Source organism: Megascapheus bottae, chromosome 2, assembly GCF_031878675.1.
Source record: "Megascapheus bottae isolate mThoBot1 chromosome 2, mThoBot2.hap1, whole genome shotgun sequence".
NCBI classification, from domain to species: Eukaryota; Metazoa; Chordata; class Mammalia; order Rodentia; family Geomyidae; genus Megascapheus; species Megascapheus bottae.
Genome location: NC_143510.1, coordinates 14,970,185 through 14,991,716, shown reverse-complemented (window position 1 = coordinate 14,991,716; position 21,532 = coordinate 14,970,185). Strand labels below are relative to the sequence as shown.

At 42.0% G+C, this 21,532-nt stretch overlaps 1 protein-coding gene across 10 annotated transcripts in view; it reads right to left on the bottom strand.

The window, feature by feature from the left end:
• Nucleotides 1–21,532, bottom strand: part of Erc2 (ELKS/RAB6-interacting/CAST family member 2) — a 909,407-nt gene that overhangs the window by 80,115 nt on the left and 807,760 nt on the right. The window contains exon 20 of one of the 10 annotated variants that reach the window (XR_016533027.1): nucleotides 17,728–17,945. The exons of 8 other annotated variants lie outside the window; for them this stretch is intronic. The gene's annotated coding sequence lies outside the window, so the exon portion shown is untranslated. The remainder of the gene's footprint in view (nucleotides 1–17,727; nucleotides 17,946–21,532) is intronic. One more of the 10 variants, XR_016533028.1, reaches the window with a different exon arrangement.

Below are 21,532 nucleotides of genomic sequence, written 5' to 3'. Positions count from 1 at the left end.
TTGGATCTTCATGCATGCTAGGCAAGCACTCTACCACTAGGCCATGCTCCCTGCCCCCATTAAATAGTTTTCAAATGATCTTTCTTTTTTTGTTCTTTTAATGATCTAAGTTGTTCTACATGTGTGATATACTACAAAGTTGCTTAATATTGTCTTCTTTGTGGGAAGCCAAACTCTTTGAAAGAAGAATTTGTCATGCTATCATTCCTTTTCTGTACAACAGAATTCAGTTTTAGTTATTAAAGTTTTGTGTAAAATATTCCAAAATATTGCAGAAAAATTTTACAATACTAAAAATATTTATATTCCCACCCACCATCCAGTAGAATAAATCTTAATACTCAGTCACAGCACCTTCACTTTTTTACCTAGAAACAGAGTTAAAATTTCTGTCTTTCTCACCTCCTCCCTATTTTAGTCCATTCTTTCCCCCAATCCCCAAGTAAGCACTAAAGTGGAGCTGTCATTTTTTAAGCATGTTTACATTATATGAAATATTGTTATCCTCATGAATTCACTCATTAATAGATCTAGTATAAATCTGTTTTAATTTTTAAATGAGTGTCACACTGTATGTCTCAGAATAAACTTCTTTCATTCAACACTGTGTATTTGCAACTCAAGGCTGTTGTGTTAACAGAGTACACCTGCATGCTATGAAGTATCTTACTGCCTAAATATTCTAAACTTCTATTGACAAATATTTGTATCACATCCATTTTTTTCTTTTTTCCCATTACAAAGCTTTAATTCCTCTAACAGCACATGTCTTCCTGGACACAGGTCCAAACATTTTCCTCCAGGATAGACTCTAGTTTGAGGTTACATTGCCCTGTTAGAGTGAGTGCCTGACTTTTCAACTGCACTTGACACCGGTCCTAATAAGCAGCTATGTCTAGCTTTTACACTTTTAAAAGTAAATATCATTCCAAACTCCAAAGGCATCTCTTTTAATTGACTAGACCTATGATTTGAAGATACTGCTCCAATACAGTTATCCAAGTGACCTGATAAATGGGTTATCAGCCTTGGGCTATACGTCAGTGCTCCTGCCTCTCAACTGAAGGCTGGTGCAAAAACCACTGGTTTCCCTCAGTGTTTTCCTCGAGGCAGTAGGCAAAGGCTGTAAGCTCTGTGGTACTCAGGCAGACTTCAGTTTCTGGGCTCCAACAGCAATAATACTCATTGTTCTACCTTGTCTTTTCCAGTTGGGGGCTTCCATTCCATCCGGTAGGCTAGCAGATGTACAAACCACTCACAACATTCTCCCAAGAGAAGAAACAACATCATAAAATCCTTGGCAATTGCATCTGAACAAATGGATCCTAAAGACAACTTTCAACTTAGGCCCTGGTAAGCCAATGGAATGTTAAAAAGACACTTGAAACTCAGAAGTGAAGGCAGAGAGGGAGAGGGAAATCCCTTCAGCCTGATGAATCAATTCCAGAAAAACCCTCTCACCCGCTCCCCATCCATCAGCAGCAGAGTGAGAGGTGGAAGTACTGGCGTTTGCTAGTACACCACACCTCATCATTATGGTTATCTGCACTCCCAGTATGGTCGAAGAAAAGTGATTCTGGGACAGAGATCAGGAAACTCTGACTTAAAATGAGAGCATGTAGAGAAAGTGGGGTTCACCTTTCCTACAGTTATGCTGACCATCAGATGAGCTGACTACTGGGTGGGGGTAGGGGGCCTTTGCTGCAAGGCATCAGCTGTAGTTCAAGGTCAAGCAGACTATACTTGTAGACAGTGATAGAAGGACAGACCTAGAGTTTACACTGTTATCATGACTGGGGGGGCGTGGCTGAGGTCCTTTTGAAGGGCTTTGGGGTTAAGCTCAACCCAAGTTGGGTACACTTCTACACTGTGTACCTTAGGCAAGTAACTTAGCCACTTAGCCTTGACTCTGTTGCCTTGACTACAAAGTAGGAGGTAATATCATTAATTCCAATTAGCTATTAGGATTTAATAATAATGTGATTACCGCCTTTAACACAGTGGCTCAGACAAAGCTAACCTCGTTGTTCACTATTATGGTGATTTGGTGGCACTTAACAAAAAAGGTATCTTTTTTCAAGATACCAAATTTCTACCTGGCAGAAATTAATCCACCAATTTCCAAAAAAAATATGTCACAAATGCTCTGAGCAGCTCGTACTGCCCAGAACGCTGGCCTAACCTGTGGTAAGTGCTCAATGGTTGGCAACTAACATTTATTTTAATAAGAATAAAATCACCCCACAGGTGCCTCCATGAGGAGTCTCTGAGACAGCATTGATTTCCTGGGGTGCTTATAAATGAGGTCTCAGGCTTCCAGAGTGTGCAGTGATCAGGGGTGGGGAGGACAGAGGGAGCTGTTAAGTAATATAGCCCCAGCAGGAGTCAGGCCAACAGAGAGTTCAGGATTGTCAGGTGAAACCCAAGAAGTAAGCCACATCCGTCAAGAGCAAGTTGAAGGTCTGACACTGAAGAGGTCCCTGGGAACTGGGCCCACCTCCTCTGCCTGCAGTAGGAGCAGATGGGGTGATCACACACGAGGAGGGAATGCCCACAAGTCGGAAGGACTGTTAGTACTTCTTACGCTCCTAGCTCAGCTCCATAAAAACCTGTCTTCCAGTACCTTTGAGAAAGTCTTGCATTCTTAAAAAGATAAGGCAACTTGTTAAACTTACTGTTTAAAAAGACTACATTTTTGAAAAGAGATAATTTCACATACCCCCATAATAAACCAAAGGTACAAATGGGTCCTTGGCAGATCAGAAATGACTAGTGAAGAAAAGAAATCCAATGTATGTCAAATAAAGAGCAAAGTAGAATGAGACGGTTTTCCATTCATCAGCCTGGAAAACATGTAAGACAAATTCTATGCAAAGTTGCTAAGGTTGGTGGGAAGGGAAATATGAGCTCTCTTGTCCTGATAGGGTGGGTGGTATGGGGGGGGGGCAGTGAGGGGACTTTAAACATTGAGGAAGCCAATTAAGAAGTCTCTAATGACAAGTTAAAGAGGCCTCGGACTTTGACTCAGATTTTAGACCTCTGGGAGTAGATTCCACAGAATAAAAGCATCAGAATTTATAGTGAAACATGACTGATATTCACTGTGGCTTTCTTTGTGCCAACAAGTAACCTAGACACAATCTAATGCCTGTAAGAGGGGAAAACTGCATCGGTATGGGTTTTTCCATAGCAAGAGACAATAAATCAGCTGCATTAAACACCGAACCCTATTTTTCTCTGTTGAGAACATATCACAGGACCAAGAGAACTTCAATGTCTCCAAGACACATTGTCACACACACAGGCTATAATTCTGGAAAGTACACAATTATATGTTGCACGTGTGAACATACGGGTACATGTTCTGAGCTTGGGATGACTGATACATACCAAATGGGCTACCATCTGAGCATCTGGCATCGTGACCAAACAGGTCAGAGAGGGTGAGAATGAGCTAGTAACTTCCTATGTTTGTGTCTGTTCACAACTTTAGGGGGTAAGAGTGTGGTTGGTTTTCATGATTCAAAGTCTGTATTTTTATGTTTATTTATTTTGGGTGTTGGTACTGGGTTTTGAACTCAAGGTCTCCCCTCTCACTTGCCTTTTTCACTTCTGTCTGGCTGGCAGGTTTACTGCCCATCACTGCCCCCCACCTTTTCATCAACCCTATCAAGTACTGATGGCATCCTCGTTATTCTCTTTCCTACCTCACCCTAGGAGCTACTGTGGCTGAGTGTTCATGTCTGGGCACAGAAGAGTTGGCTCCATCTATTTTCCTCATGTGCTGAAAAGTACCCAATCAATAAGCTTTTGTTTTGAAAATAAACACATTGCTAGATCCCACACTTTCTGGATCAACTCTGACAGCCTATACAGATACTTCGGTATCACCACTGTCTTCTCCTTCTAGGCAGATGTTTTCATTTCACTCTTCTGGGGTTTGGGTGGCAATGAATTTTTCTTCATGCTGGGCCCATCGTCAGAAGGGGAAGGGGTTGGAGAGGGGAAGAGAGGAGGAGAGGGAGAAGAGTGGGCAAATGGGCTCAGCAAACCCATCTGGAATCTGTTTCCATCTCTTTGCCTTGCAGGATCTCAGCTTCTTGTCTACAATGACAAAGTACACTCTTTTTTTTCAACATCAGAATGAAAAATGACTATATCACCTTGGATCAGATTACTGAAGGAATAGGAGCTCGTTTATCTAAAAGCCAAACCAGTAGGTGTAGACACATACGTGGTTAAATCAGAGTAGCTCTGATTTATCTGAGCAAGGCCCTGCCCAGCTCTGCTGAAAGAGTTTCCCTTCACCTGCCCATCACTGGCCACTGAGCTTCTTCATGAGACTCATTCCTTATACTAGTAAACATACACAGGATACACGGGGATAGGAGCCTCTCACATTTCCATAGGAAGCCAACGTGTGCAGAGACTTTTCTAGTCTCCTTCTACTCATTCACATAAATTGAATGACCACCTAACAGACCAGGTTCTGGATAAGATGGTAAACAAGCGTGACAGGATATCCTGTGCCACTTGAGGGCACAAGGGCAGTTTACTCAACTACCCTCCCTTTCCATCTCCCCATGCCTCCCACTACTCAGCTACCTATTATACAGAAATGAACCAGAAAGCAGATACATAGCAAGGCAGTGTCTCATCCCACCCACATCTTAAGTGCGCTGGGGAGACCTCCCAGAAGGATCATAGGTTCAAGAGCAAGGGCATGGAGTACAGTCCCAGGTCCAGTTGAGTAAACTGCCCTTGTGCAGGAATTGAACCCAGGGCTTCATGCATTGCTAGGCAAACACTATACCACTGGGGACACTCTGGGCCACTAGTATTGTCTTCAACAATATCATCATCACCACTGTCATCAAATGTTCTAGAACAGTCTCCTGCTGTGGGACCAGTTCCATGCAATATGCTTCACAGTTGTTATCTTGCCTTAATGCTTACGTCAACTCAGAACAATCTGTCCGTGGTTTCAATTTTTGAGATGCGAAACCACAACTTAGAAAGGCTGAGCCTCTCCCTTTTCTGAATGCACAGATTATTGCATGTCCTAGACTCACAATGATGATGCTGACCTGTGAGATTCAAGTGGCTTCTGCATCGTGCCAGCCCAGCGGCCTCCCTTGACATGTGCCAGTAGACAAAACTGCCAGATTCAGCAAGTGGTTACAAAACAGGGAGACCCTTTTAGAGGAAACCTTGCCATCAATTATAAACATGTCGATGCCAGAAAAGTTCATATTCCAGCTCCAGTCGTATGGAGACAAGTCTGTCTTTCAGCACCCCAGATTTCCAACTTGTTAAATGTAGAGATGACTCTACATTTGCTCATGAAGAATTTGTCATCTTCTGGAAAAATATGCTAGAAATTAAATGTAAAGATTAGATGATGAAAGTCCTCTCTTTTCATATTTGCTTAGAAGAACCTGGCAATTTAAAATGTTTTCTCCAGTAATATACACAAGGGAGTTTATTTAATCCCAATATCTAGATATCTGTTTAAACATCAACCCAAAGATTGAGGACAGAGACACACAGAGATGACTTACTTATCTTTAATAAGATACACTGAAACCAAATAGTGGCTTAACAGCACTTCTCTAACATTCTGTCCCCAGACGGACTTTGAAGAATGGTTTTAGGTTGAATTTTTCCTGTCTACTACCAAAATTCTTCAAAGCCTCTCTTCCCATCCAGTATCCCTTTGGGAGATAGAGGGGAAGAGAAGGATAGGTGAAAAAAACCCTCTTGTAAATCCCTTTCCCCAAATCCTTTCACTGAACAAAGACTTTCCCATGTAAGAGCAGGTGACAGAAAGACTTCTCCCACGGGCAGCACATTAAGACTGCACAGAAGTAAACAAACCTGTAATGATGAAAGCTGGACATTCCTCAGAGCCAGAATCTAATGAAAATGTCAGTGTTTCATGCAATTTAAACACTGTCATTTCAACAGTTTTATGGGAGCTATTTAATGTTTATCATCACTTACAAGAGCTCAAATACAGACAAAGGGAAGGGCAATAAGAAATCACATCACTCTTTGCTCCGAAGCTGCCATGTTACCTATAACCTAGCGTGTCCATTACGGGACAGCCACAGGTAACAGAGTGCAAGTCTTGGCAAAGACAAATTGGAAATCCTCACTCCCAGATGTAACTATCCTTGTGACTTGACTTTTCACTTTCATTTACACCTCACCCCATTAAAGACTCAGCTGCTAGGGAATCAGGGTACGAGAGAAAGCCCTTAAACCAACCTCAGGTGATGTAATAAGAATGTTGGAGTGCTTGCCAAATTCTGCTCTAGATACTATCTAACAGACGAACAGAAGAGAAATAGAATATGCAACTCTCAAACCAGCAGAGAGGAAATAGAAAGGAATAGTAGTTAACTAAAATAGGGCAATAAAGGAGGAAAAAAATCATGATACTAAAATGTGCCAAGTAAGACTGTTAAATCAACAGAGATTAGTTGCAATAAACACAAATAGCTTCAATTCATCTATTAAAAGAAAAAAGATAACAAATTTTCTGAAAATCGACTTTCATGTTGCTTATAAAAATGGACTAAGCTGTGTGCCTCTGACTCATGCCTGTAATCCTAGCTACTTAGGAGACTGAAATCTGAGGACTGTGGTTCAAAGCCAGCCCATGAGAAAATTCTATATGAGACTTTTATCTTTAAGCAAACACACACACACACACACACACACACACACACACACACACACACACACACACACACACCAAACAGAAGGAGAGCTGTGGCTCAAGGGATAGAGCCCCATTCTTGGGCGAGAAAGTTAAATCCAAACCCTGAGTTCAAGTCCTAGTATTAGCAGAAAAAAATAAACCAGTGACACATAAAGTTGAAAGAATAGGAAAAAAATACACATGTATAAACTAAAATGATGTGGCTTTGATAATTTTATCAGGAAAAATATAAAGGCACTAATAAGGAAAATTGTAGATTATTAAAAGGAATAACAAGTCACATAAGATTATAAATTTTATACAGTTATAAGGAGTAGAGGAAACAAAAATAGAATACTATAGATAGAGATTTATTTAGAATGAACTAAAAATGTACAAATTCACAACTATTAATTATAATCGCTCCTCTAAGATGAATAGTAAACCAGTAAAATATGGATAGAGATCTGGAAGATTTCTGGTACATAATTTATAAACTTCATCTCCAGAGTCCACAGTAAGAATACACTCTCTCTTCAAGTATCCTGGGATGTCTATGAAGAATTAAAAAAAAAATCAACAAAACCCTTGAAGGGAAAATTCTATATATGACATCTACGCTTACATATTAAAAGAATACCAAACCTTTATTTTCAGCCTAGAAAACAGCTCTTATTTCCCAAATGTGTTCTTGGTGTTTCCTCTCCTGAGAAAACCTGCTCTGACCACCCCAGGGCCAGTAGTTTCCTTATTCCCAGACATCCCTTCTATTATTTGTTCTATCTGCTTCATACAACTTACTGCCCCCGATATCATCTTCTTATTTATTTTTGTGCCAGTCCTAGGGCTTGAACTCAGGGCCTGGGCCACTGACTTTGAGCCTTCTCCAGGCTAGCACTCTATCACTTGAGCCACAGCACCATTTTTGGCTTTTGATGTGTATGTGGTACCAAGGAATCGAACCCAGGGCTTTGTGCATGTTAGGCAAGCACTCTACCATTAGGTCACACTCCCAGTCCCTAAAATCATCTTCTTGATTTGTTCACTGACTTACTACACCCTCCTCCCTGGAACTGCAGTGTATTTGCATTATCTTGCTGTTGGCACGGAACCAGGCACACAGTAGATAATGAATGAGCATTTGGCAGATGCGTCAGCCTTATTTGGCAGCCTGCAGTGGTCATCGTGCCTCACAGAGATAGGGAATCCCCCAGAACAAGACCCGTCACACTAAGGTTATCTATGTTACAGTCTCAATATGATATAATTTGTCACCCCTGTAGTATATAAGAGGTACCAAATAAATGGCTGTTGGATAAATGCTTCAATGAATGACTTTTCCTGTGTGCCATAAAAAGCCTAGCACCTTTTGAGAAGTCACATTGCCTGTGTAAAATCACACCTGATTCCTTCCTCACTGCTAGCTCACCTGTGCCCTTTCATGTGGCCACAACTCCCAAACCACATCCAGCCACATGGAGACTGTAAACGAGGGCAGAGAAGACAATTCTCAAATGCCTTTTCTACCAAACTCTTTGGGTTACTGTTATATACCTCCTAGCCTTTGCCAAGTCTCTTGAAATTGAGTCAATCCTTCCTTATAACCACTGCATTTTGGCAGAAGGATGGCATTGTTCAATTAAACAAGGCCAGAAGGCTCTCACCTGTAATTCTAGCTACTCAGGAGGCTGAGATCTGAGGATCAAGGTTCAAAGCCAGCCCAAGCACAAAAGAATCTGAGACTCTTATTTCCAATTAACCTCTAGAAAATGGGGAGTGGGACTTGGCTCAAGGGTGGCGGGGGGAGCCTTGAGCTGAAGAGCTCAGGGACAGCACCCAGGCCGAGTTCAAGCCCCATAACCCACAAAATAAATAAATAAATAAATAAATAAATAAATAAATAGATAAATAAATAGATAAATAAATAATAGCATTAAAGAAAAGAAAGTTGTTTTGTTTTTGATAATCTGTCTTTCAGAGCCTGTTTAGAGATGTGCCACGCCACTGGAATGAGACTCAATGTGCCTTTGAATCTGATTAAATCCAGTCCTTGTTAGAGTACAGCTAGAAAGATTCTGGTGATGCCATATGTCTTTGTTCAATGGTTTTTTTTACTGAGGATGTCAGGAGGATGAGGCTGCTAGAGGGGCAGCCAAGATGACAGTATTTATTAACAAAGGGGCAGATTGTCTGGGTACATTCTTCTCTGGCCAAACACTCCCCTTCTTCAGAAGGAAGTATTCTAGAATGGAAATTTTCCACCAAAAACATCTGCTTACCAGATATGTGCCAACAATGAGCGCTGGTGGGAGCCTAATGATTTTCTCTGGGACTGGCAGCTACCTAGAGAAGAATACTACCAAATTTCCCAATTACCACGGAGCACAGAAGCAGCAGAATTTTGATGGCAATGCATTTTACATACGGGAACATTCTGACTATGTAAATGAAACAAGGAACCCTTTGGGGGATACTATTGTCTAGAGAGAGGGGAACAAGGACTGCGATGGAAGGGATAAGTGATTATAAAACAGCGTACACATGGGTAGCTATGAAATAAGGAACCCTACCCTCCTTTATAGCTGATCTAAGTAAAACTGGAAATATTCTGGAGATCCCCTTACCTAAGTTTAATTTTATTCCTCTTATCTTTTGATTTTGAAAATGCTATTTCTCTTGCTTGCTGAAGGATGTACTCGGTATTTATTCTTAAATGCAAACATTTTAACTTTGGTGACGTTTTAAATGGGAGATAGAGAGAGAGAGAGACAGAGGAAGAGAGAAAGAAAGAGGAGAGTGAGCAAAAGAGAGAGGAAGGGAGGAGGGAGGCACAGAGGGAGGGAGGGAGGGAGGGAGGGAGGGAGAGAGGTTGCACACTCCCAGAGGTCTTTGGTCCTTGGGCAGATATACAGTGTAGACTCTGTTCCTTTGAAGGTAGGGTCTTTCAATATCAGAACTACTGATATTAGAGGCTGGGAAATTTTTTTTTTTTTTGCCTTTGCCAGTTCTGGGTTTGAGCTCAGGGCCTGAGCACTGTCCTTGGATTTTCTCAAGGCTAGAGCTCTACCACTTGAGCCTCAGCACCACTTCTGGCTTTTTTCTATGTATGTGGTACCGGGGAATCAAACCCGGGTCTTCATGCATGCTAGGCAAGCACTTTAACCACTAGGCCAAACTCCCGGCCCCAGAGGCTGGGAAATTTTTTATTTCAGAATGTTTGATGGTATCCTTAGGCTCTTTCCATTGGATACTAGCAGCAACTCTCCCCACTCTTCCACACACTTAAGTTTGGATAACCAAGACTATTTCTGGGTACTACTAAATGAGCATTTAGATATAAAACTGTTCCCAGTTGGAAACAAACATTTGAAACTTTCTCGTTCCAGTTATCTCATAAAAGCTGCTTACTGAATCAAGTTACACTATAGAAAAGGAAGAATAAATAGGAAGACCAAAATTCTCAATTGGAAGACTTATACCTAACAAGAATGAGATTTTTAAAATTAGTTTGAAGATATTTCCATTTTTTTAAACCTTAGGACTAATCTTTGCTATGAAGAGACCTGGGAATAAAACAGAGCCTTAGACTGGCAAAAGACATGCGTTCTAGCCTCACCTTCACCAGGAACCAATACATTTGACAAATAATCTTCCTCTCTGGGTCTCAGTTTTCCCATCAGTGCGAAAGTTTGTCTGAGACATTTGAGGTAGAGTATATTCAAGACAGAAAATGGAGGGAGATTTCCCCTACCATCTACCAGCCATTAAACATGCAGTATTGGAATCACAGCCAAGATTAGACGCAGCCAAGAACTAAATTGCTAGAAAATATAGTCAGCGAAACAAACTGTAAATTTGTGAGCTGATCCCAGAATACAGAGATGCAATCTGTGAGGGACGAGATGATACATACAGGAATTAGACAGGGAGAACCTGAAGATAATAGAAACCCCAGAAGAAAAAGTCTCAACTAAGAAAAGCAGAGATAAATTTATGCAGATGGAAAACACATGTAGCAGGTTAAAAGGGCTTTAGTGAATACCAGGAAAAATGTAAGGAGGCAAGCACTAGAAATAGTATGGCAAAATTACTGACTTGTCTATGTAAAAGGAAAACAACCCACAAGGATCTAGGAAGAAAATAACAGGTGGCTTCGAAGAAGACAGAGCTGACAAGCCTCAGAAAAGCAGTGGGCATGGAAGTGTTCTTTACCTTCACAAAGAAGATGACGAGCATTGGAGACATCACACATATACCATATGACCAGACTCCATTTCAGTGGATGGACCTGGGACTACGTTACAAGACTTTGTCTTGGGACGGTCTCTTTTGACACATGGGCTCTTCTTTTGAGTCCAGCGGCTTGAAATCCTCTACACTTGATTCTAGAAGATCGGAAGCCTAGGTGAGTGCTAATGCGTACAGGACACGACTCACAAGCCCTAACAGGGGCCTCCAAGGCTGTCCAGATGAACACAGCCTTCGGAGCCTCGCTCAAAGCCCTTAAGCCAAAATCACCAAGGCAAGCCCAGATATGTATCCAGGTGACTCATGGTGAGCCACCCAGGTGCTGACCCCAGCATGCCTTCTCCTCTGGCATATCTTCTGGATGGGGGCAAGTGGGGAAACCCTCACACTGGTAGTTGTTTGAATAAAGGCCAACATGAATGATGTGGGCTAGCTGGGATAAAAGAGAACTAGTTGAAGCACCTTTCAGAAATATGGCTCCATGTGTCTAGATCATCTGATTTCCTTCTGAATCCAGAAAGCTTCCATTGTGTGGTTAGTTTCTGAGTTTAGAAATGTTGTGTGTCTAGGGAGGGAGGGTGGACTGTCTGTCTGAGTGGAAGGACTTGTAGGCTCAGTGTCCAGATTCCAGGTTCAAATTCTTCAGAGTGTGCAGATATCATCCTTTCCATTCAGTCACAGTCTTCGTTCTGTTCTCAAAAACAGGCTAGGTCTTTGTCAGCAGGCAGAAACTGGGTGTTTCAAAGGCCTGTCTTCATTAACTTGTTAGTTTTTGTTTGTTTGTTTGTTTGTTTTTAAACAGATTTTTTCATATTTTTATTGTAGTTAATAGAAGGGTTACATTATATTCACCAGATAGAAGGTGCATCACTTCACATACATTGATACCCTTTCTCATGTCTTGGTCCCCATTTCCCTCCCCCCACCCTCACCCCTCATCTTGTTTTCCTCCCTTCCCTATCCGACTTCAAATAACCAAATACACATATAAACAATATATCAGATAACCAGGTGAAATACTGTACCAATATGAGATAACCAAGGGACAGCAAAAGAGATGAGAGACAACATAGTACATTAAGGACAACAATTACTCATTAGATGGCTTTTGTTTCTATGTCCTGGAGGTCCCTTAGCATCATTCTATATGGCCTTAAGTATCTAGGTTTTGATCTATTGTAAATCTCTGCTAGGAGCGCCCAAGGTTTCTACTGATTATGACAAATGAGGGAAACCATAGAACCTATGTTCCTTTGAGTCTGGCTTACTTCACTTAATATGATTTTTTTCTAAGTCTTTCCATTTCCTTACAAATGGGGCAATGTCGTTCTTTCTGACAGCAGCATAGAATTCCATTGTGTATAAATACCACATCTTGTTGATCCACTCATCAACAGAGGGACATCTGGGTTGGTTCCATATCTTTGTTATGGTAAATAGTGCTGCAATGAACATCGTTGTGTGGATTTAGTATGTCCTTGTTTCTGGACGATTGGGTAAATGCCAAGTAGTGGAATTGCTGGGTCATAGGGGAGTTCTATGTTTAGTCTATTGAGGAACTGCCATACTGCTTTCCATAGTGGTTGAACAAGTTTGCACTCCCACCAACAGTGTAGTAGTGATCCCTCCTGGCCACAACCCCTCCAGCATCTGTTGTTATTAGATTTCTTGATCCTGGCCATTCTAACTGGAGTGAGCTGGAATCTTAGAGTTGTTTTAATTTGCATTTCTTTTAGGGCTAGAGATGTCGAGTATTTCTTCATGTGTCAAGGACCAAGAAACAACAAATCAGAGAAAGTCTGGATAAGTGGGACTGCATTAAACTGCAGAGCTTCTGTATGGCAAAGGACATAGCTAGCAAATTAACTAGAAAGCCTACAGAGTGGGAGAAGATCTTCACTAACCATACAACGGACAAAGGCCTCATATCTAAAATACATCAACAGCTCAAAAAATTGAATCTCTCCAAAGCTAATCTCCAAAGAAACAACCATCCCATTAAAAGATGGGCCAAAGACTTAAAGAGAGTCTTCTCTGAAGAAGAAATAAGAACTCATTAGTTTTTTTAAACAAGTTTCTTGGCCCTCCGGGAAGTTCACTTGCTCCCTATCATTTCATGTTTACCTTGGTTGGGCACAGACAACTATTGAGATGTCCTTTGGCGTTCTAAAATGCCAGGCTTGTGCTAAAAGTTCAAGACACGGGTTCAAGTGGGAGGGTTCTAATCTCTCTGAAAGGCAACAGACTTGCACAGAGCCTGGTACTCTAGAGTACTGCACCTGAGCGTGAAGAATGGGGCATCACAGGAATTCAGAAGCCTGGCATTGTGTTCTGCATCCCCTGTGTTACCCAGCATTAACTGTGGGCTTAGCATGAGCCAGACAGTGTGTTTGGTTACATGATTAAAGAGTTAAGTCTGCAGCAAACATGTTTGGGTGATAGATGGATAAATGAATGGTCTTCGATTGCTTTTATTTCACAATCCTGAAGTTGAGCCTAGGGCCTTTTCAGAAACTTCTCTCATCTGTCCATACTTTGTGGGTGCCAGATTTGTACAAAAGTCCCTGTACAAAAGACCAAGAACCAATACAAAGAGACTTTCCCTCCAACTAGGAAGACAGATAGGGCTGAGCAGGCAAAAAGGGAAAGGCAGGTCCTTCCTCTTAGAACAGCTGGTCACCTGGAAGTGTCTTGGAAGTTATTCTCCATCCTTCCCTGAATGCCATGGCCCATCTTCTGGAGTTTGCTGACTGGCCCTGGTGGGCAGGTGCTGACTTGCAAAGGTGTCTCCCAGAGAAGCTCCCCAGAAGAGTTAGAAAATCCAGAGGCTGATGGTGCCTAGGCTGGGGCAGGTGTCACATTTGACAACTATACTTGTACTCTCAGCATATGGAACTCAGCCTGTGTAGACAAAGGGCAGTCCCTCTGGGTTTTCTCTGAAGTCTTGTCTCCACCCATTTTGTTGCATGCCCAGATGGTTCTCTGTGGTGATAGCCAGTGGCAGAATCCTGGCTAGGGTGAGGAACCTGTGAATACTCTCCCTTTCTCTTTTTACACCACTCTCCTAGACACACACCTGAACGAACATCTGGTTGTATTACGTTTTGCAGTCTCATGTCCCTTCCTGCCCAGTCAGAGAGCCCATTTTCCCATTCTTGACTCAGCCTGTTCTTCATTTGTAACTTTGGGTGCCTAAATTGAACTATTTGATTAAAAAAAAGTCTTTCCAGCTCTGTGTCCCAGAAGGTAGACACAGCCTGTCTGCCATCTTTTCCACTTCACTGCTCATCTCTACAGGGGGTGGTTAGGGGTGGGGGCAGACTAGCTTCACCTTAGCAATAGGAAGGGGTCCCTCAAGGAGAAGCTGGCAGACTAGAGGAGCAACTTCCCCTAAGAACGCACTCCATTTTCTCTCTAGGGGCCTTCAAGCTAACATTTTCCTCCCCTGCAGAATCACAGGCTTCTAATAAACAAATGCTGCCCAATATTAGATGTTGTGTTTATATTAATAAAATAATAGACTGTTACTATGGAAACAGAGCTGTAAACCACACACACACACACACACACACACACACACACACTATTGCCCTTTTTTCTGAAGACCTAAATCTAAGAACTTGTGTTCTACAAATTCAATGTACTTAAAAAAAAGTCCTATTTAGTAGGATGCCATTGATTCATGGCTGTAATCCTACCTTCTCAGGAGAGTGAGATCAGGAGAACAGTGGTTCTAAGCCAGCCCAGGCAGAAAAGTCTGAGGGACTCCATTTCCAATGGATGAGAAAAAAGCTGAACTGGAAGCATGGCTCAAGTAGTAGAGTGCTAGCCATAGGCAAGAAAGCTTAATGCGAACATGAGGCCTTGAGTTCAATCTCGATATATATATAACAAGAAGAAATAAACGTATTTGGAAATTTCTCTTTTCTAATCATGAAATACGATACTTTCATAGTCCATAGAAATCCAACCAGATGATTGATTCTGAAAGTATGTATTGGCCTTCACAGTCTAAAGGAGATAAAACCCAGTTCAACATACCAGGCTATGAGTACAATACATCTCAGTCAGTGTCAATCGGTTCATAATTCTCCCCCATCTCTCTCAACCCCTACCCATCCCCTCATTTTCTAGTTCCATTTCTACAATATATATTTAATATTACTTATGCATAACTACTTAAAGATTAAAATAAAAAGACCCGACCCAACAAATATGGTTACCACCTTTCTAAAACTAAATGAAGACAGCAAAAGTTATTCATCAACTTCATCACCATTCTGGTATTAGACAATGTCACCATCTTATCTCCAGTGGTATTTATTCATGTCCTCCTTTGTGACAGAGCATCTGTGCCTATCCAGTTCAGGGCTCTGAGAGATAGGTCAATAAAAATAGATGACACTAAGATGTACTTTGTATTTGCTTATGGTTTGGCAAATCATTTCAGACATTCCTAAGCTATAAGATGAGGCCAATAATACTATGACATCAATGAAACCACCAAATTTCTTTCTATATTACTGTGTCAACATATCAACCTATGGGAACAGGAGTTTCGAAATATTTTACTTCAGTGACCAAATCTATCATGGATCCGTCACCATTCTCTTGTTCCTCCTTCTCCTTCCTCTGTGTTCCTGTGACATGCACCCTCTGGGCAGGTGGGGGATCAGAAAGGAGGCTGACACAGTGAGAGTACTAGCAGTACAGGAACTGAACCGGATGAGTCTGGAAAGGTAGGCTGGGTACAGAGCAAGCCAGGCCTTGCATGTCTTAGCCAAGACTTTAGACTCATTACAAGAACAAAGAAAACTGCCTGGAGGAGTTTAGGAAGCTAGTATATGATGTAATTTATATTTTATGAAGATCATTCTACTTAAATGTCTGCTGAATTTATGCCTTATGCTCCTTGATGGGATCACAGGCTTTTGGATGGAAGGACTTAGGTCACACCCCTGTAATACACCCCATATCATGTACTGGCAGAAGTAGGGTTCTCAGACTGTTGTACAGATTGGCATTACAGAGGCACAGTCACAGACAGCTTGCTGGGCCTCCCCCCTGGTTTCTGACTCAGTAGATCTGGGTGAGGTCTGAGAACATCTGCTTCTAAGAAGTTTGTAGGTGGTATGAGGATACAGATTACCGGTCCAGGCACTGTACCAGGGAGAGCTACATTTAAATCTGTTCCTTGGATAAATCAGTCAAGAAAAGAATACAAGCAGGGCTTCTAAAACAACACAATAGAAACAGTTGGATTATTTTGGGTGTGACTGAAAATGACAAATCATAAATTCTTGTCCTTTGTATTTTATTCTCTTCATCATATTATGTGATAATAAGCACAAAGGACTCGCTCAACATGTGCAGAATATGAATCTATTTCTTTTCCTCTAAAATGAGATAGATTGTAATGATTAGACAAGATGGGACAATTGAAGGCAAGTTGAATTATAAATTAAATGTCACTCAAAGCTTTCTTTTTCTGAAGAAGTGTGTGATATATTTGTGCAGGCAGTTACTACTACCTGCGTCAATCCAGAAAGGATGTGAGATGAGGAAGCATGTCTTGGTGCCATTCCAAAACTGAAAGTTAAATTAAACTTTTCCTTAGAACTCAAGAATAAAGTTCACCATAGCCCACGGCTGTTTGGTGCACAGTGTACAATGTTTATGAACAACTCTTTCCTAGAAAGGAAACGCCTAAGAATCCCCATTTAGGTGCATATTATGCCAAAGCAGAAATACAAAGCAAAGGAGACTCAAAACGACCACAAGTGGAATACCTTTCAGACCCGGGAAAGCTAGAGGGTACAGATTGTTACCCAAGAAGCTGTGGCCTCTGTGGCTTTATTCCGTCCTACTCCACCTGAAGCTGTGGTTCCAGAGGCACATGTTTACTCATCCACCAGTTGCTAACTGCAAGTTTCTCTCAACTGTGGGCAGTTCAATCAGAGAGAACTTGGGACTTAGGGAATCAGCAGGAAGCCCCTTTGCCTAAAATCTTGGAAGTCCTTGGTTCATAGTCGGCTTAGGGAAGAGGCTGGGTAGACATGACGCAGAACTATGTGGGGCTGTACTTAAAAACTCTGGTTCAATTACTAAGTAGTTCTTTGGCTCTCATGATGTAAAAAGTTAACTGGCATGAGGGAGGGGAAGTATTCAAAACAAAAAGAACCACAGAATTCAAACCAGAAAATCTGGGGCAAATCATAGTAGTGGGCTAAATAAATAACAAATATGATCATCATTAAACAGAGGCCCACAAATTAATTACTCTCCTTTCTGTCCATTTAACAAGACATGAGGCTAAACCAACACTTGCATCACTTGCCTTATGTGACTGGATGAATTTGGGTTTTTGGTTTACACTAGTGAGCTACATGGAACAATCTGGCTTTGAATTCAATATAAGAATAAGGTATCTAGGTGCCAGTGGCTCACGCCTGTCATCCTAGCTACTCAGGCAGCTGAGATCTGAGGATTGAGGTTCAAAACCAACCTGGACACAAATGTCCATGAGACTCTTATCTCCAATTAACTACCAGAAAACCAGAAGTGGCTCTATGGCTCACAGTGCTAGAGCACTAGCCTTGAACTGAACAGTTTAGGGACAGCACCCAGGCCCAGAGTTCAAGCCCCAGGACTGACCCCCCCCTAAAAAAAGAGAATAGGGTGCAATCCTATATTCAAAAAAAAAGAATACACATAAGCCCCCAAATCAAGAGTCTTTCTAAAACCCAGTACCCCAAGCATTTGTAGTTACCCACCTCCGAAAGGGTAAAAGTAAACATTGGACCTGCTCTGGTGTTAAACTGCCACTGGATCCTCCCTGCTGTCTCCCTCCTCCTCTTCTTCTTTACAGACAGGTAAAGTTGGATCTCTTGAAGAAACTGGGGGCTCCCACTCTAGGCAAAGGTTGGACAGGTGATCAATGTACAGCATGAGATTTGGCTGTGCCTATGTGCCTCCAACACAGCTGGATCATCTAGGGCAATGAAAATTGTAAGCAACAAGAAAGCAGTATTAACAGCAAGGGCCGGGAAACCTAGGCCGCATTCCCCAGTTCCCAACAACACCCAGCAAGCAGTCCTTTTCCCCCATAGAGTCACTCTACACGCTCATCAAGCACTGTGCCAGGCTCAGCATGGAAGGAAGAATAGGGTGGAATATACACTGTCCCTGCTCTCATGGAGCTGGTAGGCTAGGTGGGAGCACAAAGAGACAAGCCAGGACAAGAGAGTGGGTACAGGAACTGACAGCATGCTATGGAAGCAAAGGCGGCCAGTTCAGGTTGAGGGTGAATAGTCACGGAAAGGTGCGAAGCAGAGGTGGCCCCCAAAGACCTAGGAAGTTAGCCAGACAAGATGGAGCCTGAAAAGATCACCATGGGACAGGGTTCTGAGAGCTGAGAGCAGGACTAGTATGGGGGTGCTGAAAGCCCTTTCTTGTCATTCCCATCCACAACACCCGAAAATCTGAAGTTCAAAAACTCATCTATCACAACCCAACTGCATTTCTACTTCTTTGGTGGGATCTCAAGAAGGGACTTAGAAAACAGTAGATTTTTGCGAGAACAAACACACAAAAATTGTAACCCGTGGGTCAATAGCTCACACCTGTCATCCCAGCTATTCAGGAAGCTGTGATCTAAGGATCTTGGTTTGAAGCCTGCCTGAGCAGAAATGTCCCTGACTAAAGTGGTAGAGTTCCAGCCTTGAGCAAATAAGCTAAGGGACAATGCTCAGGCTCTGAGTTCAAGCCCCAGTAGCAGCATGCGTACGTACGTATGCAAGCACGCATGCACGCATGCACACGTGCATGCACACACGGGCGTACATACAATCCCCCAAACAATAGTCATGTGGAATTGAACTGCTCTGGAACTTTCCTAATTGCAATGATCTGTTTTCTGCACAGCCACATGAGGGGAAAAATAGCCAGCTACACTCTGGGTTGTCATAGCAGACAAGATGCAGGAGGATCGTTTGGCACCATCCACTCAGGAGCCCTAAGAGTTCTATTCTTCCTATTGGCTCTCCCACGGTACCTCCTTTCTTTTCCCTCCAGGACCCTGGGAACTCGCAGAGGGTGCTTTCTGTGCCTCTTATTCTTGGTGCTTTTTTTTTTCCACGTGTAAAACACTATCATAGACATAATATCTCCTACTTGTCTTGTGCAATTCAGGGAAACCAGATAGCTGATGAAGTCAGTACTGTCAGGGCCTCCCCATGGGGTAAAAACAAAAACAAACCCAAACAAAGCCAACAAAAGCCCATGAAAGTCCCAGTAGCTTAAGGGTGGCCCCTATTTCTAGCTGCTTGTGAAAGAAACCATTGTGTGAGAGAGTTTAAGAAAGGCTAATGTGCACATGGTTGGCTTTCATGAAAAACACAGTTAAGTGGACTTTCTGAGGTTTTAATATTATCATATAATGTCCACCCCACAAACAACGTTGACTGTACAGAGAGAGGAATAAAACCCTCACGTCTAAATATCAGAGTAGGTAGTTACTTCAGGCACAAAGCAAGGTTGTCTTCTGAACCTACGACAACATAAATTTGCTTAGCTTCTGCTTCCACTAAGTAAGTAAGCAATTAAGCTTTCTTTTTTTCCCCAGTAAAAATATCCTCACGCATGTACAAACACTAGCGGCAATCATATAATTACCCTGCCCAATCAGATTCCATTGCTGACAGTTGAAGTTCCCACTTGTTCAGTAACTTCACATCACAATGAGATCTTTCCGGAAGCCCTTTCAGCCTCATAACAATGGTTCCTATGATACAGGGAGGCGCCCCAGCACTATCTCCTGTGGGACAATCATCCTGACTCATCAGAGCCAAGGCCAGCCTACTTTGGTTTCCTGATGACAAAGTAAAAAGAGAAATGGAAGACATGTGCCTTAAACACCCTTTCTTCATTTGGGGAATCTCACTTCTAAATATAATAGTAACCTTTCACCCCCACACTTTAAGTGCCGTAATTACATAATTAAAACCAATTATGTCATTTAACAGAGACTTTTGCAAGCCAATTACTTCAATCAGTGACCTCAGAAGATTTCCCACACTGACCTTCAACAATGAGGATTGGGATAAATTTAGACACAGTGTTTCAGTGGACTAGCTGGATGGGGGAAAGCTGGTCTAGATTCTTCTAGACTACAGTAGCAGAATCAAATTCATGCGGGTCTAATAAGATCATGACTGAGTATTGTACAATACTTCCACTGTCCTTAGATAATTGATTTTTAAAATATCTACCTCGATGGTAATGTCCATATTGCAGGCAAAAAAAAAAATGAAGAAGAGGCAGGGATAGTTATAAACTAAACTAGCTTAAGTTAAATTCTAGTTAGCACTGATTAACTACAATGCTAGGGTAAGAACCAAAGTCTTCTGCTGCAGAATCCAAAGCTACTTCATTGTGTGTGTGTGTGTGTGTGTGTGTGTGTGTGTGTGTGTGTATTTTACTTCAAAATTCCCTTCAGAACAACACATTTGTCCTACTATTGGGTTCACATCTATTACATACAGTTCCACTTCAGCTCGGAAGTATGAAGTGCTCTAAGGGACAACCAGTCAGCTCCTAGCATTTACCTGGCCATGGTACTGGCTAAAGGATAAGCAGATGCCCCCATGTAAGCCAATGAGATGTGCCGATGATGTGTATGATGAACTTGGGTAAGGGTTCACATCTGCACTTACACGTGGGAAGAGGCAAGCGCTGGCAGTTCAGTAGGCATTTGGCTATCTGCAAGGGAGTGAAGGAGGCCAGAGCCAAGAGTTATGAAAAGTGAATGTGGTTCCAGGAAACAAGCCACACAACTTACTTTGTGGTGTAAGTACAGACTTTTGAAACACAGGTTTGTTAGTTCAAAAGCATGTGGGTGAGAATATGAAGAGTAACACCACCTACAGCGTGGGCTCACTTGATTTCAAGGATGGAATTAATTGAACAGGGGCATAATTGGTTATCTTGTTCTCCATTTCATGCCACAAAGAAATGACTCCGCTGTCTGGGTTATTTAAAGAAGGAGGAAGCATTTTAATCTGCAAAATGATTTTTTTTTTATCAGAAACTAAACATCCCCATAACTTCTTGTTCCACTGCTTTTGTCAGAGTTGTCTCTCCTTGGAACTGAGACACAGCTGCTGCAACTAAGAAGTCATTCCTTGACCTCATACTTTCCCCTGCTCCATGGTAGCTGAGGCTCACTGATGTCTGAATTCATGTGGGATATAAGAACTCAGGGATCTCGTACTCATCAAGATGGGATGTTTTCTATTTTTTCCCCTCCTGGCATTGAAGGAAAACAAGAGTGAAACACAAATCCTTCCTTGGTTGGTTTTCAACCCTAGCATTACTAAGCTTGGGATTGATCACTCTGTAGTTTGGACTGCCTTGGACACTGTAGGTAGAAAAGATAGCAAAGTCCCTGGCTCTAATCATTAGACACCAGCAGCACACATTTCCTCAATTTGGGATAATGAAAACTTTCAAGTCATTACCAAATAGCCAAGGATGGGAGCCAGGAACAGTCATAGCATAAATAACAGAACATCCATGGAT